Raw genomic sequence first — 10,016 nt, 5'->3', positions numbered from 1 at the left:
CCCTGATCTTGTTAAGCCAAGTGTGAATATAGATCTATCCACTTATCATAAACACAGATTGAGAGCTGTTGAGGAGTTTTGTTTACTTAGATGACAAAATTGCTCTGCAAGGCTTCAAGAAACCTAACATAACCTTGCCTCATCTTTTGTGAATAGACAATACAGTGACTAATCTAGATGTATTTATCACAATAATAGAACTCTGGTGGCGCGAAGGCAAGGATTACTTGAACTGCTAATGCACTGCATAGAGAAAGTTGTTTCTTTCTCAACATAATGGAGATTCTTCAGTTACTGACACCAGACTGTTGTCCCGTGTAGCTCAGTTGGTAGAGCATGGTGCTTGCAATGCCAGGGTTGTGGGTTTGATTCCCACGGGGGACTAGTATGAAAGCATATGCACTCACTACTGTAAGTTGCTCTGGATAAGAGCATCTACTAAATTACTCAAATGGAAGCTAAGAAAATTCCTCTCAACCTCCCTCTGTCTGGCCTTATGAGGATGGCTAAAAGCTCCAATTGGGTTTAACATATCAACTGACACTAAGTTTTGGGCCTGGTGCTACAGTGACTGCCAAAGGGACAAAACAGGGACATCCATGCTATCCCTTTCCTGTTTTCTTTAACATTTTGTCCAAGTCTCTTAAACCCAGCGGTTGGATAACTATTCTGTTACAGCATAACATTTGGAACCAAAGCAATTTCAATGTGTAAATTGCTGAATCAGGTATAGTATATTTCAACAAACTATTTTAAAGCTGATCTAGCATGAAATGCTCCTCAGTTTCAAACACACCAGAAGTTTTCCTATATCAATTTGATCTATAACCATTCTTTGTATAATTTATACAAATGGGGACTATATCTGGCCATGGCCAAGAGCATGAAAGTGCATACATTAATGAGACAACTGAAAGATTTTGTATCAACTACTTAGTCTTGAGACATTATACTCTATCAAAATAGAATGTATATAATTCAATGTGATGATTGAATATCCAATCGAGAATAAATGGGAAGTGTTTTATTCTTCATCTCTTATTTTCATGCATACACAAATCCAGTGGTGGTTCTTGCTTGTATGGCTCCTCCACTCCCAGACATTTTGAACAACACAAATAAATAATCATAACATTTAAAACTATATATATATATATATATATATATACAAAAATAAGACTCATAAATATCAAAAAGAAGTAAGAAAGACAAATAGAAAAAAATGGTAGCATATAAATACAAAAGAGATTCAAATTATTACACTATTAATTTATTACCTTGTCAGCTCTGGGATTTGATCCAGCAACTTTTCAGTTACTGGCCCAATACTATAGCCACTAGGCTACCTGCTGCCCTAAGCATGAGACACCACAAAAGACTCGATATATCACAAAAGATACAAAATATCAGCATATTATCTTTTAAGTAGAAGCATACCTATTTTTGTGTGTTTCTCTTCTTCTTTCCTCTTTTTCCTAACCTGATGGCTTAGACCTTTTCTTATCCGTTTGTGTGTATTTTGCACTCGAGCATCAATAAATTACCCCTCCCCCAACTCTGTCAACCAAGAGTCAAGACTAAACCAATTCACGTTGGTGGTGTGCAGACTGGTTTTATATTATTCTCAAACAATTTTGCACAAACCAGAAAACAATGCAACAATAGGTCTGTGAAACTATATATTCAAAGTATTATGAATGAATTGTGAATTATTTAGTAGCATTTCGTAGTGTGACTGATTTTACTGATTGCATTAGTACTGTACAAAGTTAGAGGTGCGCTATTTGATAGATTCCTCCGCTCCCCCTACCCCGGGCTTCCAGTGGGGAGACCTGAGGTCAACCTACCCCCGGCACCCTCCCCATCTCGTACTTCTGAGTGGGAGACCTTCCCAGGCAGTAGCCTGCCTAGCTCACGAACTGGAATCAGGGCGTCCACTCCGACAAGATTAATTAACCCACAGTCCCACACGGTGACATGATATCATTGACGTGATGTGCAAATAAGGGATAGAAAAAAAAACGATTGTGCAAATGTCACCATTCAGATTTTTTTTTTTGTACGGGTGCCTCGTGCCGCTCCCGGCAAGACGCCGCCCTGGGCGCCTGCCCATGTAGCCCACACCTAAATCCACTACTGCACAAATCACACTGAAGTGGCACCTGCAAGAATGATAGGAGTCCTGCGTAACCTGAGTTTCAATATCACAAGCAGAGCCTCACACTGAATGTGACACTGTATTGTCAGGCAAGATCAGAATTGTAGCCAAGATGTTGACAGCCCCATGTTGTTCTCACATTACACCTACCACATAACACTTGTCCAGGGGCCTCACACTTACAGAATAACTGCTATTTTGTAGCTGTTATGTCCCTGTGGTATAGCTGCTTCTCAGACATTGGGTAGAGGGCATTGGCGGGACACGCTGGCTTATACATGTTAATGTCCCCTTTTCCCTATTCCAGTCCTGTTAGATTGATGGCTCAGCAGTGGTTCTCATTGATCAATCAGACACAATCTGCGTCTCAATTGAACCCTGGCCAGGGGGATTTTGCATTCTTTCAGGGGAAGCACATCCCTTTGGGCTATGACAGTGCTCCGCGCTGGATCGATTGTTTTCAACTTCTTTGTGTAAATACTTTGTAACCTTATCCATGAATCATCTACAGTGCCACAGAGTAGGTGACAACACAGCTACAATACATATAAACTGGAGGAGTGACAGAGCCTCAAAGTAATCTAGGTGGTCAAATCTGGAGAAGGGATTACGGAAACGATGAGGAATAATTATGTATTTCATCACAATGATGGATACTACCACATCCTCCTCTGTACAATATTTCCCCTGAGATCATAGAGAGGCTATATAGCTTTTTTGCTTGTATCTACTTTTGAGAGCTATTGTCCATGGTCCTTTTTCAATGCAATGACACCGACATTGAACACGGGAAGAAGTCAATTATTCTCCTTGTGAAATTGATTAAACCTTCAACTGCAAACGCTTTACACCATGTATGATGGGAGGCCTTCTTGTTCAGAGGTAGATATACACTTGAATTGGTAGAGGGGCCTTTTTCATAACTGTTGTTATACCCTTGTTTTACTGTATGTTTCTTACTCTGGTGACCTTTAATAATCTCATTTAACCGTTAACAAGGTCAGGTGAATAATTGAAGAAATGCCTAAATCTAGAACTGGCATTGTTGTTAATGTTGTATCACTGTAAATGTTACATCGAACACAATGAAGAGAACGACCCCTAGGCTGCTTCCTGATTTTGTCATACGTGTCTGCTGTTTCCCAGGGCTGGATGCAAAGGCCAAGAAACACACAAGGAACACGCATTCTTTATGTGACGTCCTCATCAAATTCAGTGCAGTGGAATGAATGGAATCTCAAAGACTTTTTCAAAATTCTTCCCTCAGAAACAGCGGGACAATATGAATGGAAATCATAAAGGACAGCTCCTCTCCCTCCAGCAATGGGGAAAGGACCTTTTTCCACTGACCCGGACATGCGGAACTTGTGCACTCAGTTGCTCATTAACAATATAAATGCATCCCTTCAACCTCTGCGTTCTGGGGTTAGAGCAGACTTGTGAAAAGAATGTGAACAGATTATCTGTGTGATAACAGTTATTTAGAGCATTCATTGTGTGAGCCCAAAGCAGAAGTCAGTCATCGCAAAACAACACTGTTTTGCTTCAATCATAATTATTCGTCTTATAACAATGTTTGTCCAGGACCCAGCCTTGGGCAAGGTGATTTTTTCCTACAAGAAGAAAAAAAGCTTGTTCAAATTCAACCCTGTTGCTACTCTCAATACAGCATCATATCATGTTTTATGTTAATATTACACAATATAATACCAATATCAAACCTTATGATTCTAGTTTATAGCAAAGGATAGCCAAAGATAAAACACCATTCTGACAATGCAGTCATATTTTTATATTGATGTATTAATTATAATCTTGTGAAAGAACAAGAGTAAAAACAAAAGTGTTGGGCTAGCATTAAATGGTGTTGTTGTTGGCCCACTCTCTGTCATTCTAATGAGGGAGGCTTTATTAGACCCAGTCTACAATGGAGGTTGGAAATGTCACAGAACAGGTCCTGACATTTCTGTGCTTGATACGGAATCAAAATGGGAGTCGTGGAGTTCACAGCGACTGAACTAATCTGCAGTTACAAAATAACAAAATCATTGTGTTACGGCCTCAGAGGGAAGAATGCCGTTAATGATGCTGGCTTTTCTACTTTTTTAATGATGCATCCATTAACATTTTGGAATGGTTCCCTGTAGGTCTAAGCCCTTAGATCACCATATCTGCTAAGCTAACATATGGAATTGTTTTAAGATGGTCATAAAATGTATCATTTAACCATTTGATTTGGAATTTTAGGACCCCTGTAGGTATAAAAAATAACGTGATAAAACATTGAATTTGGCCTCTACTGCTATAGCCATAGAAACACATTGAATAACACATTTGTACATGGCCAAAAATAAATAATAAGGTACAAGGTTTTGAAGTGTCTGTTGTCATGACATTGGCCTGGGGGTAGGTTTATGACAGTCATAAATACCCCCCCCCCCCTTTTCCTCTCTCTACCCTACTGATGTGAAATTTGAAAACCCCTTGGTTAATAACATAGAGATTCTGGGAACATCAGAAGGTGGGGGGAAATGAACTATATTCTGGTAATCCGACCAATTGAACATATGGGGTGGTACTTAATGAATATTGTGTCAGTTCGGTTGTCATCTGAGACATTCTCATCGATAATAGGATGACATAAACTCTACAGTGGAAAGTCTACACATCAGAGTTATCGGATTCACATGGAATTGTTGTTCAATTTAAATGTTTGAATATAAAATTATTGGTGAAAAGATTAAATGTAATTTTAGCTCCAAAATGAGAGATTTGGGTTTTCATAAGGTTAGGGTTCTGCTCAATCAGTCGCCCGCCCCTGTGAAGAGACATGGGTTATAAAACTTTTCAAACACACCCTTCTCGCTCCACTATATAAAGCCTTGACGAAAATGTAACCTCCTGTTCCAAGTACATGAGGTCTGCATCCTCTGCGTTAAAATGACTAACATGTCAAGTACAGAACTAAGCCAACCTCAGCTTGAGCTTAGGTTGCGAATGGAATGAACTTTGAACTCTTATTCACTACAGAATTGATACCTCCTAGCCGTTGAGTTAGCAACAGTAGCTGCAAACGTGGGCTAGGAAAGAACAGACAGAGTATCTTTCACTCAAACCCAGACCCTTTTCTTTTGTGTAACCAGCTGTCATATCTGTTCCGCTCGGTAGGGACGTTTTCCTTTGACGTAATTTGTAGTCAAGGTATAATTAATTCTGTGTATATGTAATTCTGTGTGATTAGTTAAGTATTCAGTAAATAAATAATTAAACCCAATTTTGTATTGCTGATTCAACTTGTTAGCTAAGGTTTGTGAAGAATTTACAACTTTCAGATGAGACTGAATTAAGGCGACGATAATTATTCACTGCTATTGATGTAAAATATTACGAGGTCTTTAAGAGTTCATTCGGAAGATAACAGCACTATAAATATTATTTTGTGGTGCCCCGACTCTCTAGTTAATGACATTTACATGATTAGCTCAATCAGGTAATATTAATTATGGAGAAATTATTTTATAGAATAGCATGTCATATCACTTAAACCGGCATAGCAAAAATACACAACACTGTCATATATCTGAGAGATATAATATATACAGTACCAGTCAAAAGTTTGGACACGCCTACTCATTTAAGGGTTTTTCAATCTTAAAAAAAATTCTACATTGTAGAATAAATAGTGAAGACATCAAAACTATGAAATAACACTTATGGAATCAAGTCGTAACCAAAAAAGTGTTAAACAAATCATAACATATTTTATATTTGATATTCTTCAAAGTAGCCACCCTTTGCCTTGATGACAGCCTTGTACACTCTTGGAATTCTCTCAACCAGCTTAATGAGGTAGCCATCTGTAATGCATTTCAATTAACGGGTGTGCCTTGTTAAAAGTTCATTTGTGGATTTTTTTCCTTCTTAATGCGTTTGAGCAAATCAGTTGTGATGTGACAAGGTAGGGGTTTCATACAGAAGATAGCCCTATTTGGAAAAATACCAAGTCCATATTATGGCATGAAAAGCTCAAATAAGCCAAGAGAAATGACAGTGCATCATTACTTTAAGACATGAAGGTCAGTCATTTCGGAAAACCTTAATAACTTTTAAAGTTCATTCAAGTGCTGTTTCCCAGACCATCAAGCGCTATGATGAAACTGGCTCTCATGAGGACCGCCACAAGAAAGGAAGACCCAGAGTTACTTCTGCTGAAGAGGATAAGTTCATTACTGTTAATAACTGCACCTCAGATTGCAGCCCTAATAAATGCTTCACAGAGTTCAAATAACAGACACATCTCAACATCAACTGTTCAGAGGAGACTGCATTAATCAGGCCTTCATGGTCGAATTGCTGCAAAGAAACCACTACTAAAGGACACCAATAATAAAAAGAGACTTGCTTGGGCCAATAAACACAAATAAATGGACATTTAGACAAGTGAAAATCTGTGCTTTGGTCTGATGAGTCCAAATTTGTGTCTTTGTGAGACACAGAGTAGGTGAACTCCGCATGTGTGGTTCCCACCGTGAAGCATGGGGGAGGAGATGTGATGGTGTAGGTGTGCTTTAGTGGTGACACACGTTTTTTTCAAGAGGACAATGACCCAACTCACCTCCAGCCTGTGCAAAGGCTATTTTACCAAGAAGGAGAGTGACGGAGTGCTGCATCAAATTGCCTGGTCTCCACAATCACCCGACCTCAACCCAATTGAGATAGTTTGGGGTGAGTTGGACCACAGAGTGAAGGAAAAGCAGCCTACAAGTGCTCAGCATGTGTGGGAACTCCTTCAGGACTGTTGGAAAACATTCCAGGTGAAGCTGGTTGAGGTAAGAGTGTGCAAAGCTGTTATAAAGGCAAAGGGTTGCTACTTTGAAGAATCTCAAATGTAAAATATACTTTTTTGGTTACTACATGATTCCATGTGTTATTTCAAAGTTTTGATGTCTTCACTATAATTCTACAATGTAGAAAACTAGTAAAAAATAAAGAAAAACCCTTGAATGAGTAGGTTCGTCCAAACTTTTGACTGGTACTGTATATATTTTTTACATCCAGTAATGGGTTACCTTCAGAGACTCTGCTGAAGCTTGTGTGCTTCGTAGAGTAGAACAACCGACACGTTCATGTTTATGAGAGTCCCCCCTTTCAATATTGTTATTAGTTTGTAGCTCCAATGGTTCGATCTGGACAGTCTATTTTGTAAGAAGACCTCTTCGAAATGAGTTCAGTCTTTTGTGGCTGTTGTAGAGCCAATCAATGTTTGTGAGTCGCAACTTTTGATGTTGGTGACTAGGACTGTTGCGTGACCGTATTATCGCCACATCAGCGATCATTAGTCATGAAGGCAGTCATTTTCCTTATGACCGTTTGGTCATGGTAATTACTGTAGGCTTCTCCAAGCTCTGTTGTTGCTGCTGGTCATTAGTAGCCTACCAAACTTGCTAACTGCCTGGTACTCAGCATTCTATTGTCCCTCTAATCACTCTAACATCAATGCAAATGTGATCGAACATCGAATCAAACACTTCATGAGAACATGAGCACATGTTGCGCAACTTTTCTATAGGCTATGCAATTGCGGAGATGACAAAGTGATGGCCTCTACTAAGAAGAGGAGGATCCCATTGGCTTTCTATGGACTAAGTGTACTGTATTTATTTATCAACTTTCCTAATAAGCCCATTGCTTATATTTAAAGCAGGAGTATAGCCTACCTGGCTGGCATGAAAATGAATCACGTGAAAGCGTCCTCCATTTACTATTTAAGTGCACAGATTACTTTTATTTTTAAGACAAGATTAAATCTAACATAGTCTGATGGGTGACAATATTAGCTTATCACTTGTGAATTATACATTATCACTTGTGAATGATTGTGTAAAAAAAGTTTTTTTAATGCTCGTGGTTGTATTAATTTGCGATCTATCGCATCCCACAATTCTACCAGACTATGCTTGGAATATTTGTTTTACAATGGGTGCGAGACCTAGAAGCCACAGTGTCTCGCACCCACTGTGAAATTTGGTGGAGGATCGGTGGTGATCTGGGGGTGCTTCAGCAAGGCTGGAATCGGGCCGATTTGTCTTTGTGAAGGATGCATGAATCAAGCCACATACAAGGTTGTCCTGGAAGAAAACTTGCTTCCTTCTGCTCTGACAATGTTCCCCATCTCTGGGGATTGGTTTTTCCAGCAGGACAATGCTCCATGCCACACAGCCAGGTCAATCAAGGTGTGGATGGAGGACCACCAGATCAAAACCCTGTCATGGCCAGGCCAATTTCTAGACCTGAACCCCATTGAAAACCTCTGGAATGTGATCAAGAGGATGATGGATGGTCACAAGCCATCAAACAAAGCCGAGCTCCTTGAATGTTTGCGCCAGGAGTGGCATAAAGTCACCCAACATCTATGTGAAAGACTGGTGGAGAGCATGCCAAGACGCATGAAAGCTGTTATTGAAAATGAGGGTTATTCCACCAAATATTGATTTTTGAACTCTTCCTAAGTTAAAACATTAGTATTGTTTTGTTTAAAAATGAATATGAACTTATTTTCTTTCTTTTCAGTTATCATTTTATGCAAATAAATGCTAAATTTTTTTATTTGGAATTTGGGAGAAATGTTGTCATTAGTTTATAGAATAAAACAAACATGTTAATTTTACCCAAACACATACCTATAGATAGTAAAACCAGAGAAACGGATCATTTTGCAGTGGTCTCTTCATTTTGTCCAGAGCTGGATTTCCTTGTTTTACCTCTCAACACAGAACAGCCGCATGTGCGCACTCCCTCAAATCGTTTGAAGAAAATATCCTTTCTATTTTTTCAATTGTAGTCTTCATACTATAAAATAACTGTGGCTTGTAGTCTATGTGTGTAAGCAAGGAGATGCTAAATGTGTTTATGTTAATTAACGGTCAATTACATTGAGACCGACAATTATTTGCTTGATAATCACCAGCTGTAATTTTGTGACCGCCACAGCCCTAGTGGTGACATGGTTGTAGCTCACATGAGTTTTACAAACTATTTTGTGATGATTTTCTTCTCCAGATCCACTCATGTAGAAAAGGGACACTTTCAAGAGCCCCATGTTATGGAATAGTGTTATGGCCGTCGTTGGTGGAAGAAGAGGAGGACCAAGGTGCAGCGTGGTATGTGTCCATATTTATTCAATGAACTCGGAGATAACAAAACTAACAAAGAGAACGACCGAAAAGAGTACTGGCTGGTGCAGACACACAACAGAAAACAGAAAATAATCACCCACGAAACACAATAGAAAACAGGCTACCTAAATATGGTTCTCAATCAGGGACAACGATTGACAGCTGCCTCTGATTGAGAACCATACCAGGCCAAACACAGAAATAGCAAATCATAGAAAATCGAACATAGACAACCCACCCAACTCACGCCCTGACCATACTAAAACAAAGACATAATAAAATAACTAAGGTCAGAACATGACAAATGGGCACAAACTGTGTATCTGCAGAGAGAGGGGAATGAGCTCCAGCCACTACAATAAAAGTTAAGTCATAAACACATGGGGAGCTATTTAATATTCAAAATGATTTCACCGCGTGATGTATCAACTCTTGTATTTTTTTTTTACCTTTAAGATTATTTAGCATGTCAAGTTAGTGTACATGCCAAGAAAGAAAGTTCTGCCTCCCAGAAAGAAAGTTCTGCCTCAGAGCAAATCTACAGATATCTTTTGCATGCATAGTTTCCATCAAGCTGATTTCCAACCTGCTCCTCAGTGCCAGTGCTGATTTATGGGTCAGGGAGCAAAAAATGTATTGTGTAAAACATATTTTATCATAGTGTTATTTACGTTTGCCCTAAG

General features: G+C 39.1%; 1 non-coding gene across 1 annotated transcript; it reads left to right on the top strand.

Annotated features, from left to right (window-relative positions):
- The first annotated feature begins 310 nt into the window (after positions 1–310).
- Positions 311–384, top strand: trnaa-ugc (transfer RNA alanine (anticodon UGC)). Its single transcript has one exon. It is a non-coding gene; the product is annotated as a tRNA-Ala (tRNA).
- Positions 385–10,016: the final 9,632 nt, after the last annotated feature.

The sequence above is a fragment of the Oncorhynchus keta genome, chromosome 4, assembly GCF_023373465.1.
Source record: "Oncorhynchus keta strain PuntledgeMale-10-30-2019 chromosome 4, Oket_V2, whole genome shotgun sequence".
Lineage (NCBI taxonomy): Eukaryota > Metazoa > Chordata > Actinopteri > Salmoniformes > Salmonidae > Oncorhynchus > Oncorhynchus keta.
The sequence above is the reverse complement of the archived record's forward strand: the minus strand, read 5'-3'. Positions and strand labels throughout refer to the sequence as shown.